Raw genomic sequence first — 27,043 nt, 5'->3', positions numbered from 1 at the left:
CAGAGAGTATTGGCCGGTCCTGTTCTGGGATGCACCACTCATCAAAGAAGATGCGTCTGTTTTGCTGGGAAGCACCTTAGGTCCAGCCCAAGGGTCTAGGACTTGGGGGGAAGGGGAACACCACTTGGCAGGTGGCACTTGACCTCCCTGCCCTGGCTCCAGACTAACCTCTGGGTGTGTGCAGCCCTTTGTGTGGGGACAAGACACAGCCTATTCAGGTGTAAGTGAGACTGTGATCAGCTCCTCCCTCTCATCCTGTCCAGGATGGTGCATCAAGTCACAGATGGCCTGTCAAGTCACACCTAAGCTCCCATTGTGTATGGCTGTCTAGGGGGATGGCACAAATCCCAACTGCCAACTATTCCCAGTAATGAGCAGAGACAGGCTGCATTCACCAAACAGCTAAGGCAACAAAATGCCAACTTTCTAAAAAAAAAAAGTGGCATTTTCAGGATTGCAATCTAAAATCCAACTTCACCAGAAGATAGGATTGTGAAATGCAATTTCAGAGACACCAAACCTGGAGGGTTACGTCTTCCCATTTGGAAATTCCACTTATAGAGCCCTCTTTCTTGGCACGTTTACCCCCATTTTCTGCCTGTTGTCAGAATGTTTGACTGTGACCACTTGTATCCTGCTAACCAGGACCCCAGTGGTTATGACTCTGGTAAATATTGGTACCTGTACCTTTTTCTACCCACATTTGGCATACTTGTCCCCCCATGTAAGTCCCTAGTATATGGGACCCAGGGCATTGGGATGCCAGGGGAACCTTATGGGCTGCAGCAGTTATTCTGCCACTCATAGGGAGCCGATGCAAAAGATTCTGTAGGCCTGCCATTGCAGTCTGCGTGCAACGGGTGCATGCACCCGTTTTCACTACAGGTCACTGCACCAGGTCACTGTAAATTACCCCTATGGTAGGCCCTCTTAGCCCAGAGCGCAGGATGCAGGTACCTGTGTGTGAGGGCACCCCTGCACAAGTAAAGGTGCCACCATGAACTCCAGTTCCGTTTTCCTGGACTTCGTGAGTGCGGCGACGTCATTTTACACATGTACTTGACGTAGGTCACTACCTATGTTCAGATACATAATGGTAACGCCAAACCTGGGCATGCTCGGTATCAAACATGTCAGAATCATACCCCAATACTGTTGAAATTATTAGAAGTATGATTCCATGCACCCTGGGGGCTCCTTAAGGGACCCCCAGCATTGCTACCACCAGTCTTACAGGGTTTTCCGGGCAGCCAAAGCTGCTGCCACCCCTCAGACAGGTTTCTGCCCTCCTGCTGCTTGATCTGACCAAGCTCAGGAAGGCAGAACAAAGGTTTTCCTTTGGGAGAGGGAGGTAACACCCTCTCCCTTTGGATGTAGGTGTGCCTTGCTTGGGAGGGGTAGCCTCCCCAAGCCACTGGTATGCTTTGAAGAGCACATTTGGTGCCATCAATGCATAAACCTGTCCACACTGATTCAGGGACCCCAGTCCCTGCTCTGGTGCGAAACTGGGCATTGGAAAGGGGAGTGGTCACTCCCCTGTCAATCACCACCCCAGGGGTGGTGCTCAGAGCTCATCAGGAGGTCTCTGGGTTCTGCCATCTTGTTTCCAAGGTTGGCAGGAAACTATGGGAGCATCTGAGTGGCCAGGCAGGTGATGTCAGAGGTACCTTTTTATAGGTGGTCACCTGGCTAGTTGTCCAGGCCCACTCTTAGGGCTATTTAGGGTCTTCCTCTGGAGTGGGTCCCCAGATTTGGCTTGCAAGAGTCCAGCAGGACTCCTCTGCAAAATCCTCTTCGATTTCTAGCCACTGGAACTGTTACTGGCCTTTCAGAAACCGATAATCTGCATCCACGAAAAAGACTATTCTTGCAAAATTGTTTCCACGGCTCCTTCCAGATTCTGCAATATTTTCCTGGCTGTGCATCTTCTGAGGGTGTCAAGTCTTCAGTCTGCACGAGAACAAGAATGAATCTCCTTTGGAGTGAAAGAGTCACTGCCCTGCATCCGCAGGCACCTACTGCAACGACGACTGGCTGCGTAGATCTCCTCTCGTCCTGAGCTGCGTGGATCCTGCATCACAGGTGGTGGTCCGGAGAAGTCCTCTTGGTCCTCTCTGCCAGCTGTCCAACTTTGGTGGAGGTAAGCCCTTGCCTTCCCAAGCAGGACAGTACCCCCGTGCACTGCATCTCTTGCAGTTACCAAGGCCTGTTTGCATCTCCTCCAGGGTAACCTCAGGCTACGTGCAGCTCTGGCCCCCAGCACCCCTTCCTGAGACACACAGCCCTCTGCGTGGTTCTCCTCTGGCGTGGGACCCCTCTCTGTAGTGCTGTGTGGGCTCCTTCTGTGACTTCTTTGCACCCGTCCTGTGGGATTCCTGTGAGTGCTGCCTCCGCTCCTGTGGGTCCTCTGTGTCGCTGAGGGTCCCCTGTGACTCTCCCTCCTGGGTTGAGTCCTTCTGGGCCTTGCGGGTCTCCTGCAGCACCACTTTTCTACTAACTGCAAATTTGCCTTTGCCAAGGCTTGTTGGTAGAATTCCTGCACTGGCACCCATCTGCAATCTTCCCTACAGCGTGGGACGTCTTCTGCATCCATCAGGAACTCTTCTCTGGCCCTAGGGCTGCAGTGCTGATCTGTTCTTCCTCACCATCGACCAACTCTTGCAAGTACAGCTGGATGGCTAGTAGCTCCTACTCCTCCTGGACTCCACTGTGACTTTTGGACTTGTTCCCCTCCCTACACAGGTCTTCCTCTCCAGGAATCTACTGCTGGTTTCTTGCAGTCTTGTCTGGGTGTCTTCATTTCTTCTTTTCCTTCATTTTGGGTGGTTTGGGAAAATTCCAGCAAGTTACTCCTTCTTTCCTGGTCGCTGGATGATACGGTGTTATTTACCTCTGTTGTTTTCTAGTACTCCCAGCTCCCCTCTACACATTCCACTTACCTAGGTGGGGGTCCTGTGTTTGTATTCCATTTTTCTAGTATATGGTTTGGGCTCCCCCTAGGGTCACTATTAGTTATTTACATTTGCACTGTTATCTAACCTTTTCTATGCCTATTACTGTATACTAGTGTATATAATTAGTGTATTACTTTCCTCCCATTGGACGGTAGCCCTTCTAGTTCTTCAGGGTATTGTGTGACCAAGAATAAAGTAACTTTATTTTTGAACAACTGAGTGTTTTCTTTCATATGTGTAAGTGCTGTGTGACTACAGTGGTTTTGCATGAGCTTTGCATGGCTCTCAGATGAGCCTTGGCTGCACATCCACAGCTACCTCAAGAGAGCCTGGCTTTTAGACACTGTCTACACTTCACTAATAGGGGAGAACTGGTATAAGGTGTAAGTATCTCAGGTACCCACCGCACACCAGGCCAGCTTCCTACAGTATGGAAGAGATAAGCCTTGCAGTGGTGAAAAACAAGTTTGAGTTTTTCACCACCAGGACATGTAAAACTAAAAGGTACATGTCCTACTTTTAAATTCCACTGCACCTTTCCCTCTGGGTTGTCCTGGGCTAAGCTAGGGTTTTTTATACGTATTAAAAAGAAAGGTTTGGGCATAACAAAAGGTTTATTTTGTCAGGTCGTAATGGCAGTTCAGGACTGCACACACAGGCTCTGCAGTGGGAGACCAAAGACATGTTGAAAGGGCTACTTCAATGGGTGGCACAATCAGTGCTGTAGGCCCACTAGTAGCATTTAATTTTCAGGTCCTGGGCACAGGCTGTGCACTTTACTAGGGACTTGCAGGTAAATTAAATATGCCAATTGGGTATATGCCAGTGTGACCATGTTTTATGGGAAGAGAACAAGCACTTTAGCACTGGTCAGCAGTTGTAAAGTGTGAAGAATCCTAAGGCTAGTAAAAACGAAATCAGCAGAAACAGGAGGTCTGAAGGCAAAAAGATTGGGGAAACCACACCAAGGATGGCAGGCCTTACATTGATTTGTCCACAGAATCCACCCATGACTGGTGTGGCTGTTTGTGTTTATCCCTGAATTTCAGGTGCTATTTCTAAGGGGTCAGACCAAATGTGGTGATAAGGTCTTCCTTCATGGGGAAAAGGTCTTCTGGTCAACTACCTCTGGGGCCAATAGGCATGTGCTTCCACAGGCTAGATACCCGGTTCTCCTCTAGGACTCTGCATATGTAGGGCTACCTAATATGTTGAAAACCACTTATCAGTGTTATCCCTCACCACATAGCCAAGCATCAGTTCTTTGGGGATGTGGACTCTTATCCCTCTCCAAGGCACTCCACTGTCACTGCCAACATCATCACTGGACTCGGGTATCCTTTTTCCTTTTAGGTCTAGTTTTTCACTGGCCTGTCTCATGGGCCAGCAGTGCATTCTTCTCCTCAAATTCCAAGGTTAATCTTGTCTTCTCCAGTGCCATCTCTGCTGTTCCATTTTTCTTCTCAGCTGGCCGGGCTGCTTTCAAAGCCTTTGATAGACAGTTTCAATTTCATCTTCCTCTAAACCCGCCTCCCACCTCTGACTGGGGCAGACTATAAGAAGATACAAGGCTCCCTGCTCTGGACAATGCAGGGTATCTGGCTCATTAGGCTCACCGTTCTCTGGCACTGGGGGCCTCTGTAGAGCCATCCTCCATTTCTTCTTGCCCCCTTGATCCATCATCTTCTTCCTGCTGTGTGCTGGCCTGCAGCAGACAAACGTCCTCTCAAGCTCTGAGGTATGTCTTGTACTCTACTCTCTTATACCCCTTTGCCAGCTTCAGCCCTTTTTCAATACACAACTTTTTCATGCTGAGGCTCGCAGTGCTTCCCAGATCCACTTCCATTGTTTCAAAAATCACAGGTGGAAAATAAAATGGTAGGAATGAAGTTTAGGAGATTCAAAAAATGGCCAATTAAAACTCAAAAGTCAATTTAAAAATAAGTTGATTTTGATATCAGATTAGAAAAAGTGATTTTTTTATTTAAACCTAAATCAATGAGTAGTGCTCCAAAATGCAAGTCGTGTACCCCACCGATGTCATTAATGTAGAAAAGTTGGTTATTAATTGAGGGAAGTAAGTATCCACCTCCAGTAATAATCACAGTCCTTGTCAGAGTGAACCACTAAAGAAACCTGATATCGCTATGGCACATACTAGGTTAACTTTGAGGCAATGTGTAAAGTATTTATGCAGTATTAAAACAGTAATAAAGTTGAAATGTATAACAATGTTAATTATCCTAAAATGAATTAGAAAACTAAAGTAACATTTAATAAACAATGTGACACCAAAATGACAAACATCCAATAAGGAGAACCAGAGATAGGAATTTTTTAAGTTTTACGTAGCAATAGCACCAAGACGTATGAAGTGCCAATGATAGTCAATAGTCTTGGTAGATTAGGACCTAGGTGCAATTTGGCACTGACCACGTTGGAGTGCGGGTCAGATATACCAATCAGGGTTTTCCTGGCAAAACATTTTACCTTCTTACTTTAGTCCTTTAAGTCCCAATCCACCAGAGAAGTATCAGAGCTCCTAAAATCTACTCGACCACTCGCATTGATGAGTCTTATTTGATCAGGTCGAGCTATTTTTGAACACGTACACGTCCCTTCGGGAACTACTGTTCCAAAAACAATGGCGACGACCAAGGAGACGTACACTCTGCAGATAGCAAGATCATCAGCCGAGATACAATCCTAATTAAATACCAACTTCCCCAAGCACTTTGGAGAGTTGGTTTGCAGAACTTTCAGCACCTCAATCACTGCAGGGATTGTACACTTCTTTAAGGCTGTTGGGTCAGGATTTGGATCTACCTTCCAGACCGTCTTCGGAGACATTCCTTCAGCTATCCATGCACTCTTTTCGAGTGTGTTTGGCTGATTTCCTATAACATTTTAGGACTGATTGGCAGAATACTACTATTCCTAATGTGCACTGGTTGTGCTTTCCCAGCTAAGTGGAGGGATGGAGCTACCATCAGCCCAGCTGTGTTGTGATCGCATGATGCAGTATTTTGGCACTCAGTTGCTGGAAGAATTGGAGCATGATTCGTCATTGTCATTCCGACCAGTCTTTTGGGGCAGGCAACCTGTCTTTTATTGCACCTGGTGCGTCTTCGAGTGTCTCCCTTTGGTGTGTCTTGCTGTACAGCCGGTGCCTCCTGTGAACAAGGAACTGTTAATGTTCCCAATGAGGATTCATTCACGGTCCAGCTCCATGAGACTGAGGTTGATTCGCGAGGCCACCTATGAGCCACCGCTTGTGAACAACCTGGCTCCAGTAACATCTGGCACTATGGATGGTGCTGCCTACGCGGGTGATTCTGCGTCTGAGGCATCTGCACACTTCTGCTTAGTGGATCCTTCTTCCAATCCTGTGAATGTTCTTACATCTGCCGATGTGGAGTCCTTCCTGGACTCGCTCCCATTTGATGACTTTGCAGACCACCTACACGATCATACCTATAGTTCAATAACTTTAATGACTGGCTTTTTTTCAAGCTATAAAATGTAATCCCAAATTGCCCTTTTAAATTCGACTTGTATTTTGCCTGTCTTGCTTGTCATGGTTGACATATTTCTTTTGTATGTTTTTAGCTTAGATTTTAACTAGATTTTTGGTTTTTAGTTCAGATCATTTTAGACTTGGACTTATGCACCCTCGCTAGTGAGTTAGCATCCTTGTTTCTGAAATGGGGAGGGTGTGGTGAATCAATTTTAGTTTCTCACTGGGCACAGAAGTTAGCTTAGCCGTCACAGCTTGCAGGCCTGTTGCCCTCGTCACCCAGTGACCCTTTACCTATTTAGCATGCTCTGTTTTATTCCATTTATTTTGTTATTTCTTTTAGCATTTGCCATTGCTTACATTTTACAAGAAAGATTTTGATTTTCATTATCAGTGCCATTCTGAGAAGGCTTCATTATCAGTGATACACTTAGGTATTGCCATCATGTCCCTTTCTCACTTACGTGTGATAGGAACATCATGCACTCTTGTAAGGGATTGCTTATGCAATTGCCGACACAATCTGCCACATTATCAGTTGTTTGGGAGCATACCTGCGTCAGCAGAAAGAGACCCAACAACTTAGTCAGTCTAAGCTAATCAGGCTGAAATAGCCAGAGGATCAGGAGAAGGGCACAGGAACAGGGAGAGAGATAGTTGCAAGGAATATCACAGGTGCAGTGATTCAGGGAACCACCAATAAATTGAAAGGCTGAACTATGGCTTGTAAAAGGGTAGACTAGGAAAACAAGGAGACACAAGACAAGGAACAGAAAAACCAGGAACGAAGTATGGATTGCAGCCAAGAGAAGAGAGGTCCAGAATACAGCAGCAACAAAAGGGTCAGAATAATTATAGGGTCCAGGAACCAAGCTAGTGAATAGGAAACCACAACCAGGATGTAATCTAGGGAGACTCTGAAGTCAGAGGAAATTGAAAAGACCAGTATAGATCAGGAAAGTAGGACAGAAACTAGACTGGAAAGTCAAGGGAAACTTAGGGGCTGATTTGGAGTTTGAAGGACGGGTTATGGATTTCGACCATCCATCATATTGCGATTCCCATAGAATATAATGGGATTGTAAAATGGCGGATGGGATATTTCTCACGTTGGTGACAGAGTAACCCCATCCACCAAACTCTAAATCAGACCCTAAGTTAGCAAAGTGAAGATCTGTATAGTGTCCTATACTGGTGTAAAGGCTGGTTTTCTAAAAGTCCTTTGTGAAATACATCTATTGGTATGATGGCAGAATCCTGACAAGGTGATCCCAGGAAACCCTTTTGATATACTCAGTAGGGAGCCACCCCAAAAAGATGAAAATACAAATGCTGAAGTTTTTGCACACTTATGAGCAAGACCAATAAGTGTCTAGGGACACTGGTGTTACGCAATTTTGCAGCTGTGGCATTTTCCGCATTAATATGGATTTGCCACATAATATATAATTTGCTGCATAATGTGCAGATTTTAATAAAAAAAGATGTTTCTAGCTCAGACGGATAAAACATAGCAACACATATTGCCACAAAGTGAAACGCCTTTCACAAAGGCTGACTGGTCATCTTTCTGTTACTGATTGCTGTATTTGGGTGTTAAACTGGTATTATTGAGTTAAAACATTTGCCCAATCAGTGTTAGTATGTGTAAAAATGAAAATATAAATTTGCTACCACAAAAATGTGCCACGTGACACCGCATAATTTGCCTTTTCTTTTTACATAATTTAGTAAACCCTGCCCCATAATTTGTTCCTCCACCGACGCATAATTACAGTGGGCCTACTAATGTCTTATAAGAAACAAAAGCACTACAGCGATTGTTTTATTCCTTCTGTTGTCAAAATTTACCATTTCTGCTAAATTCTCTCTATTGCCCTCACCTAACTACACACATCAGTACTTTTATTTGGGAGTCAAATAAAAATAACTGAGATGATCACTGTAAATTCACCACCGTTGACAAGAAAGGTACAGTTGTCCATCACCTAATTTAAAAGCATCACTCAGACTGCTGCACTGCAAATATTAGGACTTTCATTCCAACATTTTTACTTTGAAACAGTTTGTATGATACCAAGGGACACATTTTTAGTTTAACTGGGCGTTGCAGTCCTGTCACTTTACAGTGCCAGGTTTGTCTTGGTGTACTAAGTGTGGGATGAACAGTCCCCTTTTGCTCTGCTTATATTTGCCTCAGTGCACCGTCTTGGAGCTGCTAGATTTGTAATGTGATGGTGTTGGGGGGAAAGGGGGACAGAGTACTATGGTGGTGCACCTCTGAGGAGGCTGGGATAGTAGAAATGTCTGCCTCGCAGGGGTGGCTCCTCAGTAAGGGTGAAGGAGCGTGTGTCCCCCCCCTCTCCCCAGCCAGCAGCGGCAGCTGCAAAGCCTTTACAAGAAAACGATAATAAGTTGTGTTTATTATCGTTTTATTTTAAAGGAGCAGGGCCACGTAGGTGATGAGCAGTGAGGAGGTGTGCACAGCACTCCCCCTCGGAGTGCATGTGTGTTTGGCCAGCTGTCTTGGGCCGGCCAAACACACATGCCCAGTGTGCTCTCTCACCAGCCCAGCACTGGTGTTGCTGGGCTGGGGAGAGCAGGCACAGGCTCCCAGTCTGCCTGGGAGCACCCTAATTGGGTGCTCCCAGCCTATCCTGATGCTGCTCTTAGCAACATCAGCATTGGCCACAGGATAGGCTGAGAGCCTGTGTCAGCAGACTGCGACGGAGGAGCAGAGCGGCGTGGCGGCAAATGAAGGTAAGTGTTTTTTTTCTTTTTTTTTCTTTTTTGTAACTAAATTAATGTTTATTCCCCCCCTGCTGCCTGGTATGTTGATAATCGTGATAACCACAGCAGTCTATTCTTGTTTTTTGCACATTCTTCCCCTTGATTTAGACAGAGATCGTGCTTTATTAATTTCAGATGTTTGACTTTGCTTTTGACTTCAAGTTAAGCTTCCCTGCTGTTGTTCATGCTACTCACTTTCATGTTGTTAAGCAGTACAAGAAGGAGCACCTTGATGTTTAATAGTTTACATAGCGACTTTTGATTTTTTTAAAAAGATAGACAGCAAGCAGGATAATAGGTGAGTGGGACTATCAGAACAAATTCTGCTCATTCATTTGAACCCAGGACTAGGTGGAGTGCCTGTTTTGTTTAGGTGGCCCATCATACCCTGGTACTTAACTGCACACGTTTTGTGTGTTCAGCCATTTTACATTCCATTTACTCTCACTGTGAGCTGGAAAGACTAAGAAGTGTTAACTTAGCAGTGCTCTAAATACCCAGGTGCAGTGAATCATTCAAGGTCTATACATATTGCAGCTTTTTTATTAAAATGTATTTGTAAAGGTTCCAAAAATCCAAACGGATTTTTTTTCCCCATCCTTACACGTTTTTATACTACTCAGCACTTAGCTTTTGTGTCCTGATTTCTAAATAAACATGAGTAATAGTCCATATCTGTACTAGTGTGTTGTCATATTGCATCACAGGCAAGCTGGAGTGACCAGAATTAAGAGACAAGAGATCAGATTGATTGGATGCCCAAAATTCAGTAGGAAGAGCAGATGTTCATGTTCAATAGAGAGAAAGACAAGTAGCATAAAAAAACAGGCAATTGTAGATTCCAAAATTTAAAATGTCCCTTTCCAAGACACTTAAGGAGAGGGGCTAATTATCCCATGCCCCAAAATAACCTACATACTATGTGTTGCACTTTACAAAATTGAGCTGTACATAACTATATCCATATGACTTTTTTCTGCATCTAAAAACCACCAATAATATTGAAAATTGACTTTGATAGTCAGTATATATCCTTAGTTTCATAGACTGGTGAATACTCTTGTGCAAGTTATGTTAGATAAATGTTTTGTTAGGGGCGTGGCCACGCCGTTGACCAAAATGGCATTGAAGCTCTGTCCTTGCTAGTCCTCCCAACTTGGGTTACAGGCCGTTCATTAATCCCCTGTACATCACAACAGTGACACAATCATCTGCCGACAGCAGCAATATGTAATGTAGCTGCTGTTCACCGCAATGCTGCATTTCAGAGCCACACATCAGAGACGGTCCGGAGAGACTCTGGGCCTGTTTCGGAAGCCATGTGGCAACAGGGGCCACTGGTGAGCCTGAGGCTACCGATCCTTGCTGGGTCTTCTGTTCATCACCCCACATCTCTCGGCACCCAATGTTGGAGCCCTGCTGCACCCCCCCTGCACAACCACTTCCTGCCGCATGGGATGTGTGATGACCAACGTTCCTGTGTGGCCCCTTGCCGTGTGTGAGTGCTGGGGCGCGGCGGCTTGGAGTGTCTGCCGGAATCTTAAGCTTCATGCTGGCCTGGGGGTGCCGCAATCAAACCCCCCTCTATTGCACAGCATGATACAGACAGTGGTGGGGAGCGGCCCATGCCTTGGCACGGGCCGTATTAAAAGCCTGGACTAGAAGAGGTCTGCCGCATGGCTGGTGTGGTGACCCGCTTGTGGCCTACATCGCCTGTACCGCACCCAGAGGTGCACTTGCGGGCCAGCCTCCAAATAGATCCCTGCCTGCAGGCTCCATCGGAACTGCACACACATAGCACTTATCGCCGTGGATCCCTCCTTGGACTTGAGTACCAGCCCTCCCCCTTGGGAACACCACCTACTACATCTGGAACCTCCTACCTACACACAGGGGCCTATTACTCCTTACCCAGACAGGCAGTGGGGCCTGGGCTTTGAAACAGACATTCATTCGGCTACCATATAGACATCACTATCTTCCCATCTCTTCTGCCCCGTGATGTGGCCTCTACAGTCATTTGCCACCAAACACATCTATGCTTCCTGTAGCTGGAGATTTACTGGTCAGCCATTTCTCACCACACACAACATTCGCAGCGACCCAACTGTGTTGTTCAGGACTTATTGACATCACTGCAGACCCTCTGCACTGTTCCCGCCCTGCTGACCCTCCTTGGTGCACTTCTGGGCTGTCAGGTGCGCCACTTGGACATCCGGAGCCTCTGTAAGCCCCACGCCATTCTAATTGTCCTTAACTGCCTCACTACTTAACCAAGCGTTTTTCCGCACTGTCTTATGCTGCACAACTCCCTGGGAGCCGACCATTAATGGCAGAGGGAGCCCCAAACAGCGCAAGCTCACCTTTGGCCATGCCAAAGTGGCTGGCAGATCAGACTGTACATTCAATGTGGAGAAGGGGTCGGGCACCATGCAACATATGGATCCACATGATAGTGGTGCAGCTATTATGGCAGAACTCCTTGCCAGATTCAGCGTTATTGATGCATGCTTCGACCCACTAGCTGGGTCCCTAGACCTCCTGAGAGAATGCTCAAACATCACAATATCAGACTTGATAGTGTGGAGGAATGAATCTCCGACCTGGAAAGGACTCCTAAATGCAGCGGCCATTAAAAACGAGGAGCTTGAGGCAAGGTCGCGCAGAAACAATATCCCTGTCACAGGGATCACAAATCTACAATTGTAGAATGGTAACCCTCAGAACCTTTCAACCACCACTTGGCCACTTGTCACAAGGCTTCTTAATTATAGGGACTGTGTACACAGTGCTCCGCTTGGCCCGGGAACATGGCCCTCTGCAATATCAGGGCTCTGCCGTCTCCATGTACCTTGACTCCACACTGGCTGTACAGGAAGCAAGATGCAAGTTCAAAGATGTTAAAGACCTGCCCTGTAAACAGGGATTCAAATATGGCATGCTTTATACCACCAGACTACGTGTAGTCGTCAGTGTGAGGTGCTGGTTCTTTAATGCATTGTCTAATGCAATCTCTTTCTGCAAACAACTGCCACTTGGCAGGCCCTCTGTGCTTCTCCGGAACATATGCCACCAGACTGCCATACTTCAGAGAGTGCAGACTAATACCAAATGTAGTAAGCTTGCTTCCAACATGCTCCACTAGCTGCTGTCGTAAACCCAAAGAAGGGAAGCCCCCTCCTAAATTACTCATTCTTGGCTCTCGTGACACTGGTATTGTAACCTATATATTGCATCTACTCACCAGGTATCACTCTCTGATGGGGCTTCTTTAGCAATGGTGTTGCTCACCTACCAAAGGATATATGAGAATACTAAATGTTGGGTCTTCTTTTAGTTATAAGGAACTTTTTGGGATTCACTGGGTTACTGTTACCTGGTGTAAGTAAGAGGGAGATGTTTGACTGTATCTATAGTTATTTTTATGTTGCTATATACCTGCTTTTTTCAAAACTGAGCACCACATACTGTATGCATAGTACTCCATATACATGTCCTATCCCATGACCTCCCCTTTCTTGAGCAAGGATCAACTGGCTGAGCTTACATCCATGATCCTGAATATTCGCAGACTTAAGAATTCCCGCCAAGGTAAACAAGTCCCTGACATAGCTCACCAGACATGGTATAAATGTCACATTCTTGCAAGAGACTCATTTACCACCCCAGACCTCTCACACCTTTGCGACACCCTGGGTACCCCATTGGTTTTTCTTAATTTTACACCTCATACTCACGTGGAGTCTGTACTTCCCCCTTCAGGCACCACGCAATCACCACTGACAGGGATGGCCGCTACCTCATATTTGCCGGTACCCTGGCTGGACAACGATTTCTTCTCGTGAATGTCTATGCCCGAAATACCGACGCCCCTTCTTTTAACAAGAACTTTTGTCCCTTATGGTGTGTTTCGACACTGACATTGTGTTGCTGGGGGGTGATCTCAACTTAATCCGCCATCCTACGCTGGACTCCTTCAGAGCCCACACTGGTGGCAAACCACATGCACTCCGAGTACTCCATGATATTTCCGACACTTATAAACTTTAAGATGCTTGGTGTCTCCACAATCCCACTGTACTCGGTTACACTTTCTACTCTGCACCACATGCAGTGTGGACACGCTTAGATTACTGGCTCCTATCTGCTAGGACAGCACCTTGGCTTGGGAAAATACTGCATTTCCCGTGTACACTTTCAGACCGCTGTCCGGTAAGGATTGTGTTGTGGGTCTCCTTGCGGGGAGGAATGAATACTGCACTTCTGGATACTGTGTCCCGTTCAGAGCTCATTGACGCTGTTCTTGAGTATTTTAAGCTTAACATGGGCTCTGTTCAGAGTCAGGCTCTTCTATTGGACGCCGTCAAGGCATATATACGCAGAATATGTATCTCCAAATATGCTGGAATCCTCAGATTCATTCCCAGTGACCTTGCCCGCATAGAGACTAACCTCGGCGATATAGAGAGGGCTGCCCTCCAACATCCTGATGGGACCATCCTACACTGATGCTCCATCTTACTAGCAGATTTCCGTACTCTGGCTGACAGAGTAATTGCATATCTGGGACAATAAGCCACAGCTTGCAGATATGGGGGGAGTGGACACCCAGGTTTCTCATTAGCCCACCTCCTACGCCCTAACAGAGGTCCAGAATATACCTCTCAATTACACTTAGAGGGAGGGGGATGGATCACCCCAATGAGGATATTACTCACTATTCTCATACGCTAAGTACCTGTGCTCCTCTAGGCAGGCTTGTGCTACCGATGCACAAAATAAATACCTTAAAGAAATTGCAGTGGTATGATTACCCAGGTGCAGCATCAATTCATGAGTGAACCCATCTCCGGTTAGGAAATGATCCAAGCTGTCGACTCTTTTGACGGCTCCAAGGTGCCTTTCACAAGGCCTGTAAGAACCAGGCTAGCCCCTGTCTGCTAGAGTTATACTCTGAAGTTCTAGACACAGGACACTTGCCGTCCGCACTGTGTGAGTCAGTGATTACCTTTCTACTTAAACCTGGTAAGGATTCTTGCCTTTGTACCTCCTACCGACTCCCTTGCCTACTCAATTTTGATAACAAAATCCAAGCCAAGGTAGTAGCTAACAGAATGTCTCTATTGATGGAACAGATCATCTCGCCTGTCTAAACTGGATCTGCTCCCCACAAGTCCACTTCTCTCAAACTGCATACTATGTTTGCACTGCTCAATAGTGTCTCCACGAAAGTGCTAGATACTGGTGCATTATTGGGTGCAGAGAAGGCATTCAGTTTGCTAAAGTGCCCCTTCCAATGCTTCATTGCTATTATTATTCTGTTTTATTATAACCCAGTGGCTCTGTTGCGGGTAAATGTCTCTGTATCCGAAGCTTTTGCCATAACTGGAGATACGAGACAGGGCTGACCCCTTTTGCCACAATTGTTTATAATTACTGTGGAACGCCTTGTCCGCCAACTACAAGAACGCCACATGCACCGTGTCCTCCAGTTCCGCCTGGGCCCCTTACTTCTGTCCATGTATGCAGATGACATATTACTGTTTATCTTTCACCTCTCTGATAGCCTTGCCCCTATCATTTGTAAAATCCTTAGATTTGGCAGATTCACTGGGATACATATTAATAGAGCGAAATCTGAATTATTCCCTCTAACAAACATCACCACACCCACATTTTGTGAGTTCCAACTCAAGTGGTGTGAGAATTCCACTAAATATCTTGGTGGTGTTCTACACCAAAAAAGAACAGGTGATTCGCCTTAACTAGGCCATGCCATTGACAAACTTACAATACAAATTAAACAATGACTCCGTCTCCCCATCCATGGCAGGCTGTATCTCCATTATCAAAATGATGGCACTCCCTCGTTTTTAATATTTATTCCCAAATTTACCTATACCCCTAACCATCTCCTTTTTTTTTTTCACTCTGAGGGAACTGCTTTTGACACTAATTTGGGCAGGTCGCAGACCATGGATTAAATAGGACACACTTGTTCTACCCTATGAACTGCCCCCTTGGATCTCTCCTACCACGGGAGATTAAACTGGACTCATCCAATATACAAACACTGTCTACCACGAGTTGAGCCCCTGCCGTGTCCTGGGGAGTGGCCTCCTGTACTCCCCTGCATTCCCACTTGATCACAACCAATGGGTGCCATTAACTCTTGAGAAAGTGGTCCAACAAACACTGAGCCACCATGAACTACACACAATAGGCAATCTTTTCCCTGATGGCCACGTTATCACACGTGCAGTTGACAACAGGTTTTGTGCATGCCTGTCATATGGACCATTTTATACTTTGGCTTATACATTACACTCTGCAGACACGTATTCTCTCCTGTTCCCTGGCTCTGCATGACTTCACCCCCCTGACACTATTAATATCTGACACAGACTGAAACCGACTAGTTCCCAAACCTTACCATGCATGCACAACCCTCAAGCCCACACATGGCATGAGTATTGAACTATTGCTGTTCACAGACCAAATTATTCTTGCCCAACCACCGAAATAAACTTCTTCACTTCAAGTTCTTACAATGAGACTGCGTGACACCCAGCACCAAGGCCCGAATAGACCTCTCTAGAACCTCCCAATGCCCTAAATGCAAAGCCCCAAATGCTGACTTTACTCATTTGACGTGACTGCCTTTACTGAATGACATAGATAGACTGGAGCCAGCCCCACTGCTGGCAATTTGGAATACTCAGCAGATGTCCCGAAAAATACTCGTAGATTTACTGCCATGTCTTTACTCAGCCAAAAGAGCGATAGCATTGCATTGAGGCAATGGAATACACCCCACCACCAAGCTAAGATTGAAAGCATGGTATACTACGACACGACAAATGAAGTTTATGCAGTAATGCAACCCTCTACTGCAGGGGCAGACGGGCGAAAGACATCTGGCTACCTCTTCAAGATTATTTATTATCTCTTAAATCAGACAGCCAGGGTACCTCCGCAACACTCCCCCATGTCCTCCCCCCTTCTCCTTTCCCTAATTAACCCCCCCCCCCTTCCTCATCCTTTTGGTCCAACTACAATCTGCATCTTGCTCTCAGGACGCTAATCCATGTGAGGAAGACCCCTCATGTCCCCCGCCCCATGCGAGCCACCTAACCCCCCCCCCCCCACACATCCATCCACCCTTCTAGGCTCCCATCCACACACTGTGTATACAAACATAGGACTTGAATCCACTACTGTTCCCTCTGTATCATTATGATGTAACAACAAGTATTGTACATTGTTCCACTTTGTGACTTCTGGATGTTTCTGTTTGTCTTGTCATGAAAAATGATAAAGTGCAAAAAAAAATCTCTGTTTCGTTGTAGACCGCTTAAGATTGTAAACTTGATTTCAGTGAGACTACAAAATAAGAATGTTTACCTTTTTACACAATGAGTACTATCAGGCCAGTTTTCTTAAATGAAGTTTTTGTATTTAATTCCAGGTTCTATGGGATAACAAAATTACTATGAGAAGATTTATGGTCTTGTTTGCTTTTGCCAGATTCCTGAAGCGATCGGGCTGCAGTAAAGTCCACCAGACACCAGGGATGTTTGTTTTTGTGTTGTTTCTAAGCGTTATTTGCATGAGGGGGCGCGACCACTTGAGCAATTTTATTTAGGCCGATGCGCCACCCCGGGGGCAAAAGCCACTTGGCACCAGGGATTTTTATTTATTTTTATTTTTCACAGATGAGGAGTGACCCCTTAGGCAAGGGTCACTCCCCTACGGAGCAAATTCTTTTTAGGCAGTTTCTGCTCCTCTTGGGGCAGATAGCCTATTTTTCTTAGACCGGTCTGCCCCTAAGGGGGACAGAAACCACTAGACACTAGGGATTTTCTTTTTTTACATCGGTTTCACGCAAGGGGAGCGACCCTTTAAGCAAGGGTCGCTCCCCTGGGGTTGCACATTAATTTTAGGCCATTTCTGCCCCCTGGGGGGCAGATCGGCCCATTTTAATTAGGCCGATATGCCCCCAAGAGAGTCAGAAACCACTAGGCACCAGCCTTTTTTTTTTTTTTAACAGATGGGGTGCAACCCCTTAGCCAAGGGTCACTCCCCTAGGGGGCAAATTTATTTTAGGCAATTTCTGCCCCCCTTGGGGGCAGATGGGCCTATTTCTATGAGGCTGATCTGCCCCCGGGGGAGCAGCAGCCACTTAGTCCCCAGGGACTGGTGTGTGTGTGTGTTTTGTTTGGGGGGGTGCCCCTTGGGCAAGGGTTGCTTATCACGGGGGCACAGTACTGTTGGCCATTTCTGCCCCCCTTGGGGGCAGATCAGCCTATTTGTGTAAGGCCCATTTGCCCCCAAGGGGGGCAGAAAGCCCACCAGAGACCAGGGAAGATTTTTTTTATTTTTTTTTAAAGAGGGTGGAGGCATGGGCATACCCCCACCCCAAATACATGGGGACAAAGTTGTTCTGTCCACCAGTAGGCAGATGGGGCAATTACTCCTGATCCATTCCCCGGTGGGGCAGAAAGCCTACTAGATGCCAAGGAATTTAAAAAAAATATAGTGGGGTGGTGGCTACCAGTCAGTATGGGCATGGTTATGCCCCCACCCCTAACCAAAGGGGGTAACAGTCTTTCAGCTCTCCCCCTGCACACTAAAAGATTTGATTATTTGGTTTTACATTTGGGCCATGAGAGCTTGTCTAACTCTCAGAATCGTTCCACGTGGAATGGTGAGGGCTGTGCTTTTTGGACTTTGAGATGCAGCCATCTAGATAAATCTACGAGACCTAGACACATCTCAAAACGAAACATCTGGTTTAGTCCAGGGTGGTGTGCTTTACATGCACCCTGCACCATTTTCTTACCCACAATGTCCTCCCAACCTCCAACTTTGCTTGAAATCACACATTATTCCCACATTTTTGCGATGGAACCTTTCGGAATCTGCAGGAATCCACAAAATTCTTACCACCCAGCATTGTTGCATCTATACCGATAAAAATTCTGCCCCACTTGTCAGGCTAAAAACTTTTTTTTTCCAAAATGCCCATTTGAATCCGCTTTGGTTCCCCCTCAATTGCAACATGTTTTTGGCTTTTCCCTGTCACAGGGACTTGGCCCTCCTACACAAGTGAGGTATAATTTTTACCGGGAGACTGAGGGGAACATTGGGGGGTAGGAACTTTGTGCCGGTGTGGTGATCCCACACAGAAATATGGGAAAATGTGATTTGTTTTTTTTTTTTTAGCTAAATTTTAGGTTTGCTGAGGATTTTGGGTAAGAAAATACTGGGGGATCCACGCAAGTCACACCTTCCCGAACTCCCTTTGGTGTCTAGTTTTCAGAAATGTCTTTTTTTTGCTAGGTTTCCCTAGAAGGCTGTTGAGCCCAGGACCAAAAACGCAGTTGCCCCCCACCCCCCCTTGCAAAAACAGGTAGTTTTGTATTTAATAAATTTTATATGTCCACATAAGTGTTTTGGGGCATTTCCTGTTGCGGGCACTAAGCCTACCCACACAAGTGAGGTACCATATTTATCAGGAGACCTGGGGGAATGCTGGGTGGAAGGACATTCATGGCTTCTCTCAGATTCCAGAACTTTCTGTCACCAAAATGTGAGGAAAAAGTGGGAATTTTTGCCAAATTTTGAGGTTTGCAAAGGATTCTGGCTAACAGAACCTGGTGAGAGCCTTGCAAGTCACCCCATCCTGGATTCCCCTAGGTGTCTAGTTTTCACAAATGCACAGGTTTGGTAGGTTTCCCTAGATGTCGGCTGAGCTAGAGGCCAAAATACACAGCTAGGCACTTTGCAAAAAACAGGTCAGTTTCCTTTGGGAAAATGTGATGTGTCCACGTTGTGTTTTGGGGCATTCCTTATCACGGGCACGAGGCCTACCCACACAAGTGAGGTACCATTTTTATCGGGGGAATGCGGGGTGGAAGGAAATTTGTGGCTTCTCTTAGATTCCAGAACTTTGACTATCACTGAAATATGAGGAAAAAGTTTTTTTTTTTTTTGCCTCATTTTGAGGTTTGCAAAGGATTCTGGGTAACAGAACCTGGTGAGAGTGCCACAAGGTTCCCTATCCTTGGTTCCCCTAGGTGTCTAGTTCAAAAAAATGCACAGGTTTGGTAGGTTTTCCTAGGTGCCGGCTGAGCTAGAGACCAAAATCCACAGCAAGGCACTTTCCAAAAAACACATCAGTTGTCAATGTAAATAAGTGATGTGTCCACGTTGTGTTTTGGGGCATTTCCTGTTGCAGGCACTAACCCTACCCCCACAAGTGAGGCACCATTTTTATCAGGGGAATTAGGGGAATGCTGGGTGGAAGGAAATTTGTGGCTCCTACCAGATTTCAGAACTTTCTATCACCGAAACATGAGGAAAAAGTGTGTTGTTTTTTTTTTGCCAAATTTTGAGGTTTGCAAACATTTCTGGGTAACAGAACCTGGTGAGAGCCCCACAGGTCACCCCATCATGGCTTCTCCTAGGTGTCTAGTTTTAAAAAATGCACAGGTTTGGCAGGTTTCCCTAGAGTGCCGACTGAGCTATAGGCAAAAATGCACAGATAGTCACTTTGCAAAAAACACATCAGATTTCAATGTAGAAATGTGATGTGTCCATGTTGCGTTTCCTGTCACGGGCATTAGGCCTACCCGCGCAAGTGAGGTACCTCTAAAAAGGAGCTTTTAATCCATCCATTACTTACCATTCGTTGGCATCATTATCACTCTATTGCTGCCTTCTAATATAGCACCATGTGCGAGGCATCACTTGTGTCAATTTCTTATCTTAATGTCCAGTCCCTGCTTGCACTTTTATTGAGGTTATATTTTTTGGGGGTGGCATTTTTATATAGCGCTTCCTCAGCCTGGCCTGAAGGTATTGGAGCACTTTTTGTGAGTATCAGTTAATTTACCTAAGTTCACATTCATATTTTTTTAAGCACTGGGAGATTAAGTGGGTGGACAGGCCAGCTCAGTCCATGTCTCGAAGGGTTACACTGTGCTGCAGCACCCTCCACCCTGAGTCTGTAGGTTAAAATGTCCGGAAACTTAACATCCGCACACAGTTTTTGTAAAGCCATTCATACTTTATACATTCTGATCCGAGCTGAGGGGCAAACCACCCACACTGCTGCTGCAAACTGGGCAAGCTTAGTAGTATTGTGTGTGTACGTTCTGGGACACTTTTCTAAATCATCTGGCCTCCACCATTGCCGTACCCTACATAGCCTTATTGCCACACGCCCTGCTTGACTGTGTTCAGAGGTGACCTTGTAGCATAGGTAATGCCTATGTAGTGATCTCGAGGATCAAAGGTGTGACCACAATATTCACTAAACCCATGCCAAGTGCCTCCCAACAAAGAGCAGAACTTTGCCAGTCCGCCATGGAGGCAGCAGCAGGAATGAGCAACATCAACCTTGTTTTCACGGCTCTTTAAAGGGCCCAATGCTCGCTTCAGATATCCTGCACCAATTCAGATTTAAATAATCAAAATCAGGGCTCTTTTTTCTGAGGCGAGCTGAGGCATGTAAAGCGTGCCATATTTACAACAAGCAATGGCAAAGTCATTAGGTCTGTTTTGGGCATTTTTATATATCGCAAATGTGACCCAAACCAAAGATTTGGAGCGCTTTGTAAGAGAGGCAGTAATATTAAACAAGTTCACATTCATGTTTTTTTTAGATATGAGGAGATTAAGTGATTTCCTCAGAATAACAGGATTTTCATCTGACACCGGCCCTGCTTGGACAATAAAACACTGACAAAACCAATAGGTCTCGCATAGGAGAGACCTAGTTGGGTTTGCCAGTGCTTGTTTATCTGTGTCACTGGAGTGGAGGCCTACTGGCCCACTCACGTAAAGTTCAATTTCTGTGTATTTCCCTGTTGCTTGCGTTGACATTGTGAGTGGATGTTGTTCATGTTGATGTATGTAGGCTGAGTGGTACATGCATGATGTTTATGAGTGAGATAAAGTATTGGAGGCCTCTTGAGTCAATTTTTGATATCTCTTGTCTGGCCTTTGCACAAGATGGAGGCAAGGTTTGTGCTCCCAGACAGGAAATGTATTGCTTACATTCCTGAAGCTGGAGGGAGAAGACCTAGACAGTGAAGTGGTGGTAGTGGAGATAAGGCTCTTTTAGAAATTCCATTAGGGCTTTTTCTAGCAAGGAGCTGCCTATTAGTCTTCCTGAATTCTGCCATTTTGTGGATGGTAGGTAAGAAGAGGAGGGATTTACCCTCTGTTGGGAAAGGTAAAACAAAAATTGGTAGTTGAGGCTTGCCCTTTTGTTTTTACCTGAATTCACCTTCATTTGGCTGATGACAGTCAGATGCAGAAATGTCATGCCTCTCTGTGGCTCTGTTTTGTGTGCTCCAGGTTGGAGACTACCATGCTGGGAGAAGTATTGCTCTACACAAAGACTGTGGCTGGGAAGGACAATTTAAATGATAACACCCCACACTGGTTCAACAGTTGCAGAAGGAAAATACACATACTTTGTCAGATTTTGGTGTGTAAAAGTGGGACTTCATGAACTCACTTGTTGTTCCACTTCCAGGTCATCTATGGCCATGGAAGGGAGTGCTCCATAGAGTAGTCTGAGGACTGCCCTTGCAAACAGAGCTAGTGTATGCCGGACAGTCAGCGCCTGGGTCTGGATTTCGTCCTGGAAGAATCTGTCCTGAAGTGGCTGAAAGCCTACTTGCCTGCTGAGAGATGTATGGAGGCTGTCACTCCTGCTGGACAAGTGAGATGCAGTGTTTCCAACGCAATTTGAGGACCCAGGTTTCTGTGCACCTGCAGGCTCTCTCCAATGCTTCCCTTTGGGATCAGTGCATATCGCAACAGTGTTTGCCAAGGTCCTGAGAGGGTTCTGATTGCATTTTGGGGTGTTCTGCATATATGTGGACTGATCTTCCAAGAGTGATCAACCTCGGTGTGGCTGCAACTACCCGGATTAATCAGCCTTTGCAAGGCTGCAACTGCTGGCACATGCAGGGCTACATCTGCTGATGTCGTGACCAGCTGGAAGAGGCGGCACCTGATGCCATTGTTAACTACTGCAACCCTTACCGATGGTCTAGTTGGGACTGCTATGACCCATGACAGCCATCCCTGCTCGTGCAGGGTGAGCTGCACAAATACGAGTGTAGCAAAAAACAAAATGCTGACGGCTTGCGCGTAACCCCTCAGGAGAAAGTATGCAATTGTGCTACAGAGATGGGACACTTCACCGATCAGGCATGGCTGGATCCGCTGTGCGTGGTATGACTAATAACTAAAAACAGAACACACTGATTTCAGCTATAAGGTAACTGCACCTGAGCTATAATCACTCTCCTTTCTCATACCCCATGCATGGGTGGGGGTGGTATACTGACAGGCAGACCCCAGAACAAGCAGAAAGGTTTGGGAAGGTGGGTGGAAAAGCAGATAAAAGAGCAATACTGCCTGTTATTGCCAAGATCACTAAATTGCATCTTGCTGTGGTAGTGTAAAGTATTCCATTCAAGTTTGCATTAAAGTCCTTATCTTTCTTGAAAGGATAAGCACTGGGTTGGACATTCATTTGTTTGTGGTGTTGTGCTATTGTTGAGCTCTCAGCACAAGCATTCCTGATCTTAACTCCCTTAAAAGCCTGTGACTGCCTCCAGTGACTGAGCTAAGGGATGAAGGGGTTGTAGTTAGGTCAGGTTGCAGAACCATAGTAGGATGGACCTTGGGATATGAACTCACCCTCATAGTTGAGGACCAGTAACCTGTGATTGCTGCGCCAACTGTACAGTGGTATGGAATGCATATTTGCCCAACTTTCTCATTTAATAACTGGCTCTAGTAATTTCATGGAGTTGCTCATATTGCTATTTTGGTCTTTCGTCAATTTTGATTTTCTTTTATACATAGCTTAGCAGGCTTGTGGGTCCATTCAGGGAATCTCACAGACTTGCAGGTTCAGGATTGTTTATTCCATGTTGTCTAAACTCAATACTGAGGTTACTGTCATGTTGATGTCTTTATTTTATACCCTGCTAATCACCTTTCTGCAACATGTAATTGCTTGTCCTCTCACAACAGAATTATTACCATCCTCTGAGTAAATGAGTCGCTCAAATATGCGATTGACATCTCATTTGCAGTCAACACCAATGACTGTTCAACTTAACACTACCCTATCAGAGCTTCCATTTGTTATTGCTAAGGAACATCACCTGAAACTGCTCCTACTTTGTGCCCTCTCTGCCTACCTTTAGATCACATCTCATTCACTGATCCTCAAAACAAGTCCCACTGTATTGAGAAAAAGAGCAATGTTTAAGATACCCCACACCATACACCTATACCTTACATCTATCCAATTACTCCACAGCATTCTGTAGTCGTACTGAAATTGCCCTACAGAGTACACCATTCAGAGACCAGGATGCACTGTAGTACTAATTGTCTTGTGCCCCAGAAAACCCTTACAGCCATCAGATATATCTGATTCTAAGCCTTTATCTCCCAAAGTGATTTACAAACTGCAATTTCTGGCATAGCTGCCCTCCCATCACTACCACATGACCATTATGCTCACAGGGAAACCAGGTTATCCTCTGCATCTCAACCAGTAATCACTGCCTTACTTCCTATGTATACAAATACAACAAAATATTGCCCCAAAGACAGGTGGTGGCACACACTCATAAAGAATATCTTTTTTTCAAAATCATTTAATCACAAGTATTCTCTCTGAAATAACTCTTTAGGAACATTTACACCACATACAGTTCAGTATCACGGGCCGGCTCCTAATGTAGAAATAACTCCTTCTCTGAGGAGCTACTTCATCTGTACCCAAGTCATTCCTCCTCATGAAACATATTTATAAGAGACTTTAATTAGATTGGGCTAAACAAAATGATTATGCTTAACCCCACTTAAGAACCTTTTTAATCAAATGTCAGGCCCTGTATGGGGAATTAGGTAGCAGAAAAGCTACTATGTCCTAACTGCAGTGGATGAGGTCACTTTCCACTAGTATCCTGCGGCCAGTCCTATCGCGATTTGGCGATTTCGCCTTTCTCCACTTGTTAACAGGGAATCAAAGGCTTCTCAGGGAGGTAGTGGTGGGGGTGGAGAGTACAGAACACAACAGTTAGCCAGCAGTCTCAATAATGTGTTGCACACTCCATGCTTACCTTTTGAATTAGAATAAAACAATTTTAATCACACAGCATAACCTGACACTACAAATCCAATTAGGGAATCAGACGGAGGGTTGTAATACTATTTCTGATCTTTATTGAGGTGGTACAACTTTGTTTCTTTCCTTATTAGTAGAGTTCCTCAGCCTGCATAATCACTGGCATGCAACTCGGGAAAAGGCACTGAATAAATTTTCAGGTCTCAGTTGGTTCTGCATACTTCAATCTATTACTCAGATTACCATTTCACACATTGTTTTCAATCCCTAAAGTTACCAGAGTTCTTTTGTTTCAGTTCGGATACTTGCTGCGGTTCTTGAATGGTAGGGTCCTCACTGCAAACTCACTTGGAATTTGGAGGTGAGATTTCAGTGCACCGGTTCACATGGTAGCTCTCATCTTCTTCATTAGTGTTCACCTTAGGCCTAATCCAGATGGTATGCTGGAATAGCAGGTGTGGCATTTAAGGCACTGCTTAAATACCAATCCTGACCTTGTGGATGTCTTTGGCTGTTGCAGTCTCCACTCTGATAATGACTCCCACCTCCGCAACAGTGAAGCATTCTGACTCCGGCAGCACCAGAATGACAGACGTGGTAGACTGTCGAGCACGCTTGATGCTTGCTATTTGTTGAAGTCTTGATGCAGTTTGCAATGAGAACTGTTCATTGAGAATGGGGACCCCTTCCAGAACCAGGTCACTCTTTACTCCACTACCTTGCATTTGCTTGCTTTCTTTGGCTATTCTCCATACCAACAACAGACTGGTCTCCTTGACAATCTTGTCTCCTACAGGGTCAAGCAGTCAAGCACACTCCTTCCCTCTATTGGTAGGCATACAGATGGATTTCTAAGGTCTAGGCAGAATCTCAGCTCAACCAGCCAAAAGTGCAATCTTCAGGTGGTCTTTTTGACATCTATGAGTCTGACTGCCATGCCCATGACACCAGTCATCGTCACACAGCAGAAATTTGAGTGCTCTGCAGAGTGCTTCATTCCTCGGTCATTATTAACTTAGACTGGAACAAGTGGTGTGGTTTGAATCCCACTTATCCCACTTTCATACATATTTTCCAGACAAGGGATATCAAACGTTTCAGAAAGGATTTGGGCTTTTTCTCTTTCAAATGCCATTTCTGGTTGTTTCTCAGACAGTCTTTGTGATTGCTGATGGCTCTCGAGGAAAGATAGGGATGATGCTATCTCTTAGCAGGAGTATCCAATACAAAACCACAATGAAGTGTGAAATCTCAGCACCTGGCTGTCATCAGTTTCCCTGAAGCATTAAGCAGGGACAGACATAACTTTGGGGTCTGCCTAGAAATTTCCTCACCTCGCACAAAAGAACTGTAGTCCAACCTCTCACCCCTGTCATCCACCAAATTGCAGTACCTAGGAAGAATAAATCAGCAACCCTTGCTAACCCGATCCTCATTGAATTTCTAACGGTCAGCCATGTCACCTTCCTCCTTCTCTTCCGTGTCTGTCTGCATCCTCTAAATGCAAGAATGCAGACAATTCAGTTCCATTGCTTGTTACAGCTGTAGCCACCCTTCATCTAGTACCACACTAAACAAGGAACCACCCCAAATGGGTCCCGCTAGTCCCAGTACTCAGACTCTCAACACACACACACACACACACACACACACCCCTACTACCATACATCTGCTCCAAACTCACTGTGTGCATACCATAAGTTGGCGCACACACACACACACAAGGAATGTCAGTGCAAGGATCTGAGTGTCACATAAAAGGGTAGGTCACCTCTCCTTGACACAGACAGATGGTCTGGTCACACTATTTAACCATAAAAACTCAGTTCACTGCCACCACTGCTTCATGTGACTTGCTCCGGGCAAGAACATTATTCCTTTTGCACACTGAAGGTATGTGCTAGGAGGTGTACGTGATCGGCATGCCAAAGATGGCAGCTGCACCTTAGCTTAGCTCCAATCCCACTGCCAGTAAACCTGCTCTCCCCTGCACCATCCGCACATCATCAGTCGCTTGTTTGCGACTTGTGGCGCAGTGACCCCAGAGGACTGTTTGGATTTGTTGCTGTCCCTGCAGACCCACCCATACCTGGAGGATCTACAGGGGTGCGTGCTGCCGAGGAAGGCACCCACCACCCCAGTGAGGTACATGACACGGGTTGGAATCCCATTGTGACCTGCCCACTTGGAAGCGCCGCTGCCCCAGGCCTTCGTGATTCGTGCTGTAGGTGCGGGGCTCACATTTTACCCATGCAGAAGCCCTCAGACTGCTGCTGCCCTATCCTGCATTGTATCAGCACTGTTTGCTCGTAATCTGTTACTGCCTGAACACTGCTTTCATTGTCACTGTGATGTGGTGTGTGCCCAATACTGGTGACCACCACGGGATCCCTGCTTAAGCAACTGCCTGTTCTTCTATTCGCTCACATGTCGTTTACTGCCTTTGGCTTCTCACACTGCCTTTAATCTCCAGCTGTGGACCAGGGGCTATATAAAGCGGGGCATGCACCACTGACCTTCTGACTGAAACGATGTGCCACTCCACAGCCTACCTGCATTGACCCAGTAGCTGGTAAATAACTCTGGCGCTCCATAGTGTTGACGCCAGCT

General features: G+C 45.8%; 1 protein-coding gene across 22 annotated transcripts in view; it reads left to right on the top strand.

The window, feature by feature from the left end:
• The window catches only part of EPB41L2 (erythrocyte membrane protein band 4.1 like 2), a 1,020,488-nt gene that overhangs the window by 735,902 nt on the left and 257,543 nt on the right, over positions 1-27,043 (top strand). The window lies entirely within an intron of this gene.

The sequence above is a fragment of the Pleurodeles waltl genome, chromosome 5 (genome assembly GCF_031143425.1).
Source record: "Pleurodeles waltl isolate 20211129_DDA chromosome 5, aPleWal1.hap1.20221129, whole genome shotgun sequence".
Classification (NCBI taxonomy): domain Eukaryota; kingdom Metazoa; phylum Chordata; class Amphibia; order Caudata; family Salamandridae; genus Pleurodeles; species Pleurodeles waltl.
Note: the sequence above shows the minus strand (reverse complement) of the source record. Positions and strands in the feature narration are given on the sequence as shown.